This window comes from Numida meleagris, chromosome 1, assembly GCF_002078875.1.
Source record: "Numida meleagris isolate 19003 breed g44 Domestic line chromosome 1, NumMel1.0, whole genome shotgun sequence".
NCBI classification, from domain to species: domain Eukaryota; kingdom Metazoa; phylum Chordata; class Aves; order Galliformes; family Numididae; genus Numida; species Numida meleagris.
The window spans coordinates 134034389-134043544 of record NC_034409.1 but is presented as its reverse complement, the minus strand read 5'-3'; the positions used below and the strand labels follow the sequence as shown (position 1 = coordinate 134043544).

The 9156-nt window shown below is 40.1% G+C and overlaps 1 long non-coding RNA gene across 4 annotated transcripts in view; it reads left to right on the top strand.

Moving 5' to 3' along the window:
• Positions 1-9156, top strand: part of LOC110407026 — a 124944-nt gene that overhangs the window by 35784 nt on the left and 80004 nt on the right. For 2 of the 4 annotated variants that reach the window (XR_002443686.1, XR_002443691.1), the window contains one exon: positions 5633-8129. The exons of the other annotated variants lie outside the window; for them this stretch is intronic. This is a non-coding gene — a long non-coding RNA (uncharacterized LOC110407026). Of the gene's footprint in view, positions 1-5632; positions 8130-9156 lie in introns of those variants that run through there. 4 annotated transcript variants of the gene reach the window in all.

Genomic DNA, 9156 nt, shown 5'->3' with positions numbered 1-9156 from the left:
GGGTAAGGAGATGGCCCTGAGAGCAAAGAACAGCGGCAACAATCTGAGGAGAAACAAACTAATTTACTAAATAAGATATCGGAATGCAAAACGACACACTATAACACAATATAATTAAAATTTGAGCTGATAAATCCACTACAGAGAATGTCCCAAAATCAAGGTAGGCCTTACTCTACTACCGATGATTAGACGGCTGGAGAGCGAGGTGCTGCCAGGACGAGAGACGGGTGGAAAAAAGGGACGAGGTCTCGTGATCTGCAAGTTTTTATCTTTTCCCTCTGGACAGAAATGGTAACAGAGGAGCAAAGTACCTTGGGAAATGTAGTAGTCCTCCTCTTCTGAGAACCAGGTACATTCACTACATGATGTTATGATGTGGAATACCAATAACCGAAAATCATAAAACCATGACGGGGTGGTGAAGCACTGGAACAGGTTGCCCAGAGATGTGTTTGATGCCACCTCTTCAAGGTGAGGCTGGATACGGTCCTGGGCAAGCTGATCTAGCTGTGGTGTCCCTGTTCATTGCAGGGGAGTTGGACTAGATGGCTTTCAGAGGTCCCTTCCAACTGTAAGGATTCTATGATTCTATATATTCTACACAATGCTTAGTTTGAAATATAATATTTCAAATTCCCTTTTCAAATCTGTTTGAAATGTCAAATTTCTAGTAACTCACATGTCTGAGGAATTTTTTTTTGCTGATGAGTTAAGGTAAGTACTTTATGGCTTGCAGAAGTGTTGAAAAATTCAAATACTCATCACATAATATCTGATGACCAGTTGTCTTTTCTCATGCATTGCTTTCAGTGTGTAGAAAGCACTGAATTTTCCCTATCAACATCAAAATCACAAGTCAAACCCCTCTAATACACCTTTTTTAGAGTAGAGATGCTGTCCTTTGTGCAGAGCTCCCTAGTTTACTGGCCGTCAGCAATACTGTTTTTGTTGTGCTATTTTAATATTCTCCCGAGATGATTATGTGAAACAATTAATAAAAGAAAACAGCTATTCTGTCTTTACACATGTACTTCAGGTAAATATCTCACTGGCATGCTGGGGGTTTTCCTTGAATAACATCATCTGATATACTGAAAATAGTGTTTTTGAAATATATCTGTTACTTGCATTTCCTTCTGCATATTTTTGCATTGCTAATATTCAGACTTTTTTGTATACACACATTTGAAACAAAATTCACCAGATCTTCATATTCAGGTATTCTTCTATTAGGTCAAATTCTCTCATGCTTTTTAGTAGCAGAATACATAGGAAATACAGTTTAAATTCATAGACAGATTTGAACACGCTAAAATCTAACAAATTATCTGTTGTTATCATAGAATCATAGAATCGTAGAATCATAGAATCATAGAATCATAGAATCATAGAATCATAGAGTGGCCTGGGTTGAAAAGGACCTCAAAGATCATCGAGTCTCAACCCCCCTGCCAAGTGCAGGGTCGCCAACCACTAGACCAGGCTGCCCAGAGCCACGTCCAGTCTGGCCTTGAATGCCTCCAGGGACGGGGCATCCACAACCTCCCTGGGCAACCTGCTCCAGTGCATCACCACCCTCTGTGTGAAAAACTTCCTCCTAATATCTAACCTAAATCTCCCCTGTCTCAGCTTAAAACCATTCCCCCTTGTCCTATCGCTATCCACCCTCACAATCGATCCCCCTCCTGTTTATACGCTCCCTTCAAGTATTGGAAGGCCACAATGATGTCTCCCCAGAGCCTTCTCTTCTCCAAACTAAACAAGCCCAGTTCCCTCAACATTTCCTCATAGGAGAGGTGCTCCAGCCCCAGCCATAGAACCATAGAATGGTTTGGGTTGGAAGGGGCTTTACAGCCCACCCAGTCCCAACCCCTGCCATGGACAGGGCTGCCCCCCACCAGCTCAGACTGCCCAGGGCCCCATCCAAACTGGCCTTGAGTGCCTCCAGGGATGGGGCACCACAGCTCCTCTGGGCAGCCTGTGCCAGCACCTCACTGCCCTCTGTGTAAAGAATTTCTTGTCAGTACCTGATCCAACCCTATCTTCATTCTAAAGCCGTCTCTGGCTCTTCTGTAGCCCTGTTATCTACTAGAAGGCCTCCCTAGATCCTTCCCTTCTCCAGATTGAGCAACCCCAGTCCTTCAGTCTTTCTTCATAGGGGAGGTCCCTGTGGCCCTCCTCTGGACCTCTCCCAACAACTCCATGTCTTTCTTGTGCTGGAGACCCCAGGCCTGGACACAGTACTCCAGGTGGGGCCTCACAAGGGCAGGGCAGAGGGGAACAATTACCTCCGTTGCCCTGTTGGCTGCCCCTCTTTTGATGCAGCCCAGGGTATGGTAGGCTTTCTGGCCTGCAAGCACATCTTGCTGGCTCATGTTGAGTTTTTCATCCACAAATCCCCCCAAGTTCTTTGACACAGGGCAATTCAAAATAATTTATCCTTTTGCCTAGAACAAAGCAAGGAGGCTGAAAATTGCCCTTCTCAGTGTGTTACTGCGTGAAGGCAAGATTTGCTGTTAGCTGTTGCTATCAAGTGGTTGGACTAAGGGCTATGTCCCTGGAGAATATTAGATGCTGAGCTCCTAAAACGGGCACCAGAACTTGGTTTGAATGGTGATGACCTCTGTGCAAATGGCAGTAATCCATACAGAGGAGACTGACAAACAGCCTGCTGAGGCAGACTGTTCTCTGCCTGAGAAAAGTGCCCTTCTCTGGGGACTCCTTGGACAAAACTCCTGAAAGTATGTGTCTATGCTCATTTTTATTCTAAATAGAGCAAGAGGTCATGCCTTTATGATGCCATCAGAGGAAGCGTCTTTCCTCTTCCCCAGTGATAAACTCAGTGCAGTCATCTGCAACGTGATGGACAGAAGTTCAATCCCCTCTCTTCCTTGTTGCAATTCAATGCCACATATTCCATCTTTAAGGACAGCACCAACAAAGTATAGAGTATGCCAGTCCATGCTGCAAAACCATTTCATTCCTCTTGTATAAAAACTGTTCATTATAATAACAAAATGTACCCAAACAAGCCTCAGAGTAGGATGAGTACTCTATTTAACTCCATTGTGATGCTTGCTTAATTTCGTTATTGTCATATTTCAAAAGGAGCAGATAAAACCTGGAGGTGTTTAAGGCCAGGTTGGATGGCAACCTGATCCAGTACTTGATCAGTGGCTGGCAGTCCTGCCTGTGGCATGGGGGTTGGAACCTGATGATCCTTGAGGTCCCTCCCCGCCCAAGCAGCCAAGCCATTCTATGATTCCATGAAAACCATCTGTTTTCTGGAATGGCTTCTAGGGTTATGATGAGTGAGGAATGAATGTTTGAAGCTGTTAATGTCACTATGCAAAATGATTTTCTTTTTTTCCATATCCTGGATGAATATTCTCTTTCCTGGGAAAAAGCTGAAGGGAATTTTTGTGGCATCTACACAGTGCATCACAAAATAGACAGTTTTGGTGTGTTTCTATTAGGTCAAATCCATCAGAGACAGGGGAAGAAAGAACTCCAAAGAGCATAGGAAATGCTCTACCAGGTTTTACAGGGGTCAGTCCATCCAAGGGCTTGTGCTGGGAGTCTAGTTTCCTCCAGTCCCCACTCTTCAGACTACTGGCCATCCAGAACAGCTGCATTAGGAATGTTAGAGGGTGGTCATACTTTTAGGGTACACTTCTGGTTCTGCTGGCCTTGAATTTTTCTAATTTCTTTGGAAACTGCTAATAGTATCTATTTTTAACATCCTTCGTGGTGGTGGTAGACTTTGAAGAAGTCTGCTACTAACTGTGTTACATGGGTTTCCCAAATTCAGGCTGGGGTTATACGCGTGCTTTGGCAGTGTCCTGCCTGAGTGTGACAAGCCACTATACCTGTGAGCCCATGTAGGCACGGAGACATTGGTCTCCCAGGGGCTTTCATTTCAGCAGGTAAAGCATGGTTGGAGAGCTGCTGTCTGTAAGGTGAAGTGAAAGCCTTGGGATTGTAGCTGGGATTGCAATTTTGCTTCTAGGATTCTAATTTCTACCTTGGGATTTGGTCTCTCTCCAAGTTTGTCCCTGTTCCCTTTACTCTCTCTCTAAAGGTGATGCCTTGTTTCCAACTATTCTTTCAACAGGGAGTCAATTAAAGACTCCAACCTCAGCCAATGAGTAGAGGCGTAAGATTTTGCAGAGTGGACCATCAGGTGAAGGAAAGAGGACAAGAAACAGTGATAATCAATACATTACTAATTAGGCCTGGTTCAGCCTCCTGCAACTGTCTCACACTGCCCTTTGTTTCTATGGGCAGTGGAAAGCAAAAGGGAGAATTTTACTTAACGGTTTGATTAATTCAGTATTCCTTTATTTTTGATGGAAACAGGATCAGCATGCAAATGCCATTCGGTATTTTATTTTCTGCACTGACAGCATAGCTACACAAAAATATTATGACCCGCTGCTGCCAAATGCAACTGAATGAATTATTCTGAAGCACTCCTGAGCCCATCTTTGTCACAGTCTCCTATTTCAGTCCCTGTCATGCACTGTGCCTATCATTCATTATAGTTGATGGGCTAAGGGCAGAAAAGTGTCTCTTGTCTTGTTCTCTGGAGAATTTCATCTTGGCTGTCTCACCTTCAATCACTGCTAATAGCTCTGCTGGCACAAATTCAGAGAGGAGCTGTGAGGAGACAATGAAAATATTTCACAGGGCATTTTATATTTTAATAGCTAGTTTTAAAAAATGAATTTTCTGGAGCAGACCAAAATGAAGATTGCTAAGAGATATTCTTCTTACAAGCATTTTAACTAATTCTCTCATTGTTATTAATCTTTAAGCCCTCTGCATACTTGTTACTTTTTCTCCTATGACCTGCTATAGGGATTGAGTTCTACTTTGATTAACTAAAAACCATTTATCTGACAAATGTATTAGGATGATTTGCTGTTCAATAGTATTATGCTGCAGGAAAGAACAAAATAGCACCAGAACTTTATTGTGTTTCTGTAGGATGATTACTCCAATTTTAGCCTGCTGCCTCCACCTGTCTTTTCAATGGCATTGCGGCTGTGCTTGTGGTAGGAATTCTGTCACTGCCCTGATGTCCTGCAAAAGATATAGCAAAAGAATGCAGTGAAGCTCACCATTGTGGCAGAACCACAGTGGATAACCCAAGTGAGGGTAGAACTGATGTGCTGTCTTTAAGCTTTTTATGTTTTATTTACTATAGTTTTCTTCTGTATGAGAGGACTCCCAGTCTGGGTTTCTGATCTCTGATCAACAGACAGAACTGGTGATCTAGTTCAGCTGGTGGATAAATAAAATAGCATGGCAATATTCTTACGTAGTTCAGTGAGTATTTTTTCAAACAATGGTAATTAAGTGAAAACAGTATCAGAAGGCACAATGAAAACAAAATACAGATCTGTACACAATGTCCAGAGTAGTATATCAAATTTAAATATGGATTGATGAAGCTTCTGTTCAATCATTAGTTGCTAAAGATGATTTTTAAGGTGATATCAATGAATTGATCTCTATTCCATTAATTGTTGTGTTTTCTTATTACCTATTTAACCGATTCAAATAAAATTGTATGTTGTACATTGAAGCATTTTTAAACTCACTGATTGAAGTGTTACTTTTTCAGCCTTCATTTCCCCCACCTGGATTACAAGATTAAGATTCATCTGGGAAGAAAATAGAGCATTTTAATTCTAGACTTGATGAAATCATTATCTGCAACTGTCAAGACAAAAATGACTTGAAGACAGATCATCTTGTTATAGAAGACTTGCTTCAGCAGTCTGGAACTTACCACCAATTTAGTTATGTCAATACATTAAAGTTCCTTTTCAGTCAAGATGAGGTGTGAAGTAGTAAAATAGATATGTTTAATCCAATTTTAATGATCACCAATTTTTAATTAGTTGCAGAAATGAACAGCAAAGAAATAATGTTAAATATTTTAGCTGAGAGGTTTAGGGATTGAAATATTCACTTCATGACTAATGGAAATGTCACTGAAAGCTGTGCTCCAGGGGTACTCCTGGTGAGTTCTGGCTGCTCATGAGCATTTGGGAACAGGATCTGCAGCAGCTCAAAGCAACCCCCTGACCCGCATGAAGTGTGAGCACAGGTTCTTCAGTTCTCAGTTTATAACTACAGTGCCCCACTGTGATGCTAGCTGATGCAGAGCCCTGCCCATATGGCAGTATGTGCTAGGCAGTCTGTCTTGCTGCTCACTGTGTGTTATCCCAGCACAGGAATGGGTGACTGACACTTCACCACATGTGTTATGTAATGTTTCTGTTATGGTTTCCTTCAGGTACTTGCAAATGAGAAGGACAGAAAAGGGTTGTGGAATGAAATTTGCCTTTCATATATGAAACTCAAGAACACCAGAATACAGACTTGATGATTTAAAAGATGAATATTAATTAGCATGATAGATAAACTAGCAAGTGTCTTTGGGAAGACAGAGTAGTACTTCTTCAAAAAATACTGGTCTGTGACCATCTATTTAGACAAAGATTTCAAGAAACCATGAATATGTAGGGCAGCTCTTCTAAATAAATGCATTCCAACAAGGAGCAGAATACAATTCTTTCATTACTTATGCTCTGTGAGTGATACCCCATCTCTACTATGTCCAGCTGCTGGAGAAAACAAGCCCACTCTTTCATTGGTATAGGAAAATAGGACATCTGCATGTATGCATACAAAAAAAAAATCTGTTTATCTGGACTTAGCAGGCATGAATTTTTTATCTTGTCGCATGAACTCATCTAATAAAATCTCAATCAGAGTGAGATAGGCAGAGGTTATACTACCTGGGAAGACCACCAGTTCTAGTATCTTCCACACCCCTTGCCCACGTTTCTAATCTCGCTAATGGTATCGTGACCGTTACAGTATTGACAGACCTCCGAACTGGAACAGTTTGAAGAGAGACAAATTCATACTTTCAGGCACAAGAAATGCTACTTCTATTCTGGCTTCACTGGAAGGAGCTCAAAATGAGTTACACTTGTCCTTTTCCATTAAGCATTCCTCTGCTTAGTAGCATAAATGTAATTAACATTGTGGGCCTCATGACTCTTTTTAACTGGATTAGATCTCATGACTCACTTGGGCATTATCTGAAGAAAGTCTCCCTGTACAAAATGACTCAATCACTAAAATTGCTATCTGGCAACATGCCAAGTTATTAGTATCCAAAGAGGTAGCACTTAATCTGATTCAGGGACCTCTTTCATATTTTTTAAACATATGCACAAACCTATTCCAAAGCTCTTCCCCTCCAAAAAAAGAAGTCAAGATTTTATTTTAGGTACACTCTATACTCTTAGACATCTTACAACATTATTGATCCTTTTAAAGTAATTGCATTTAATTCTGAAACCACTGCAAAATTTCAGATGAAGAAATAGTGCAAACAAATCGGGAAAAAGTTCAGGGCCATGAGAAGGTCACTGAGCACTGGGATTGGATACTACTGACAGTTTCACTGGTTTAGCTGTTTTCTCATTTATCCTCTTCTGATCTCAGGATTGAGTAAAAAAATTGGGTCAGGCTAAACTTCCATTACCTTATCTCCTCCATCATATTTCCTAGCTAATACTTGGGGAAATGTAATGGGAACCTTTCCTGTAGCATGGTCATCCATATTCTGAGCATAGGTAGTAGTGGGTTGTCTTGGCCTGAAGGTTGCTTGTATTTAAAATCTCAAAGATTAGTCGACCCTAAATTGATACAACTATTTTTTATTCCATTTTAAACTTCCACGGCATTCAAAATATACTTACACTCTGTATCAAAAAGAAACATGTATCTTGGTTTGAAACCTCCTGTCTGAATATTTAATGAGTTCTTTTGTTGCAAGAAATAGAAAATAATTGTTTGCTCTTTGGTTTTCCATGTTTTTCATTATTTTTTGACCTCTCAGACCCACCTTATCCCCAAAGATCCATTTTTCAGTCTAAAGAACCACAGCGTATCTAGTCTACCTCTATAGAGTGAATGGCCAGCATGCCATCTAGTCTGCAGTGCTAGGCTATAGCTGCTTCAGAAACCTTGGAGCTCTCCGGACAAAAACTTGTCTTCCACTGAGAAGAGAAAATAATATATTCCTAAAATAAGTCATTAATATCTATGTTGAGAGGATACTTACATTAAAAATTAAATTATTTTATAATGTAGAAAGCTCAACTTTCTGGCTTGCTGAATTACTAAAAGCCGATGGAGTAAGGAGAAAGTGTAGGTTTCTCTTGTACCTGCAAAGGTTTCTGATATGTCTTTGTTCAGATATAGATATTCAGACTTAGAAACGCTGACCAAGATTTTGGAGGTGTTTTTCCTGTTAAAATTATTGTCATAATTTATTATTTCTCTGCTGATTACCAGAGAGCTGATATTTCCTCTCTGTGAAAGGAAGAGGGAATAATTAATAATTAAATTAGCACAATGAATCGTTATCAAAATGGTTTTTATCAGTTGTAAAATAACTTACAGCAGTAAATTTTGAGCAGTGTCATTCTTTATGCTTGTCCTCATCTGACATGGAAAACCTCATCTTTATTTCTGATAAATCATGAAACATCATACATTGTTAAACTGTGAAGCCTCATTTGTCCAAAATGAAGTTGTGTGTGACATGACACAGAATTTTATGGAACCTCAGTGGATATGAAAGTATATAAAAATATTTGTGTAAGATTCTCTTCATTGCCAAAAGTCTTGCCATGCTTTGGTGCTGAAAGGTCTTCATAGTCTTGAAAGATTTTAAATGTTTAGCAGAATGTTCTAGAAAATTGGTTTTCTGAGGGTTTATTGTAAGTGTCCTAACTTAGCCGCTTGCCACCAAAAATACAGAGTCAGTTGTCCAGAACAGTGTTATTTACTTTTCCCTTTTATCAATCTACAAAATACTTTAGATAATTATTGATAACTTTAAATGCAGCAGTAATCTGAATCCGCTGAAAGACTGATGAGTGAGTAGTTTAAATGATTACTAATGCACTAACAATGCTTTTACCCTCAATCTATGCTTAGATTTGATTCCAACAACAGCATTAATATGGACATTTTAAAGAGTGTTTAGTTTTCTGAACCTATGTGGTTGACATGAGATCAGAATCTTGATTAACTAGGAGGTAAGTACATGGGAACATA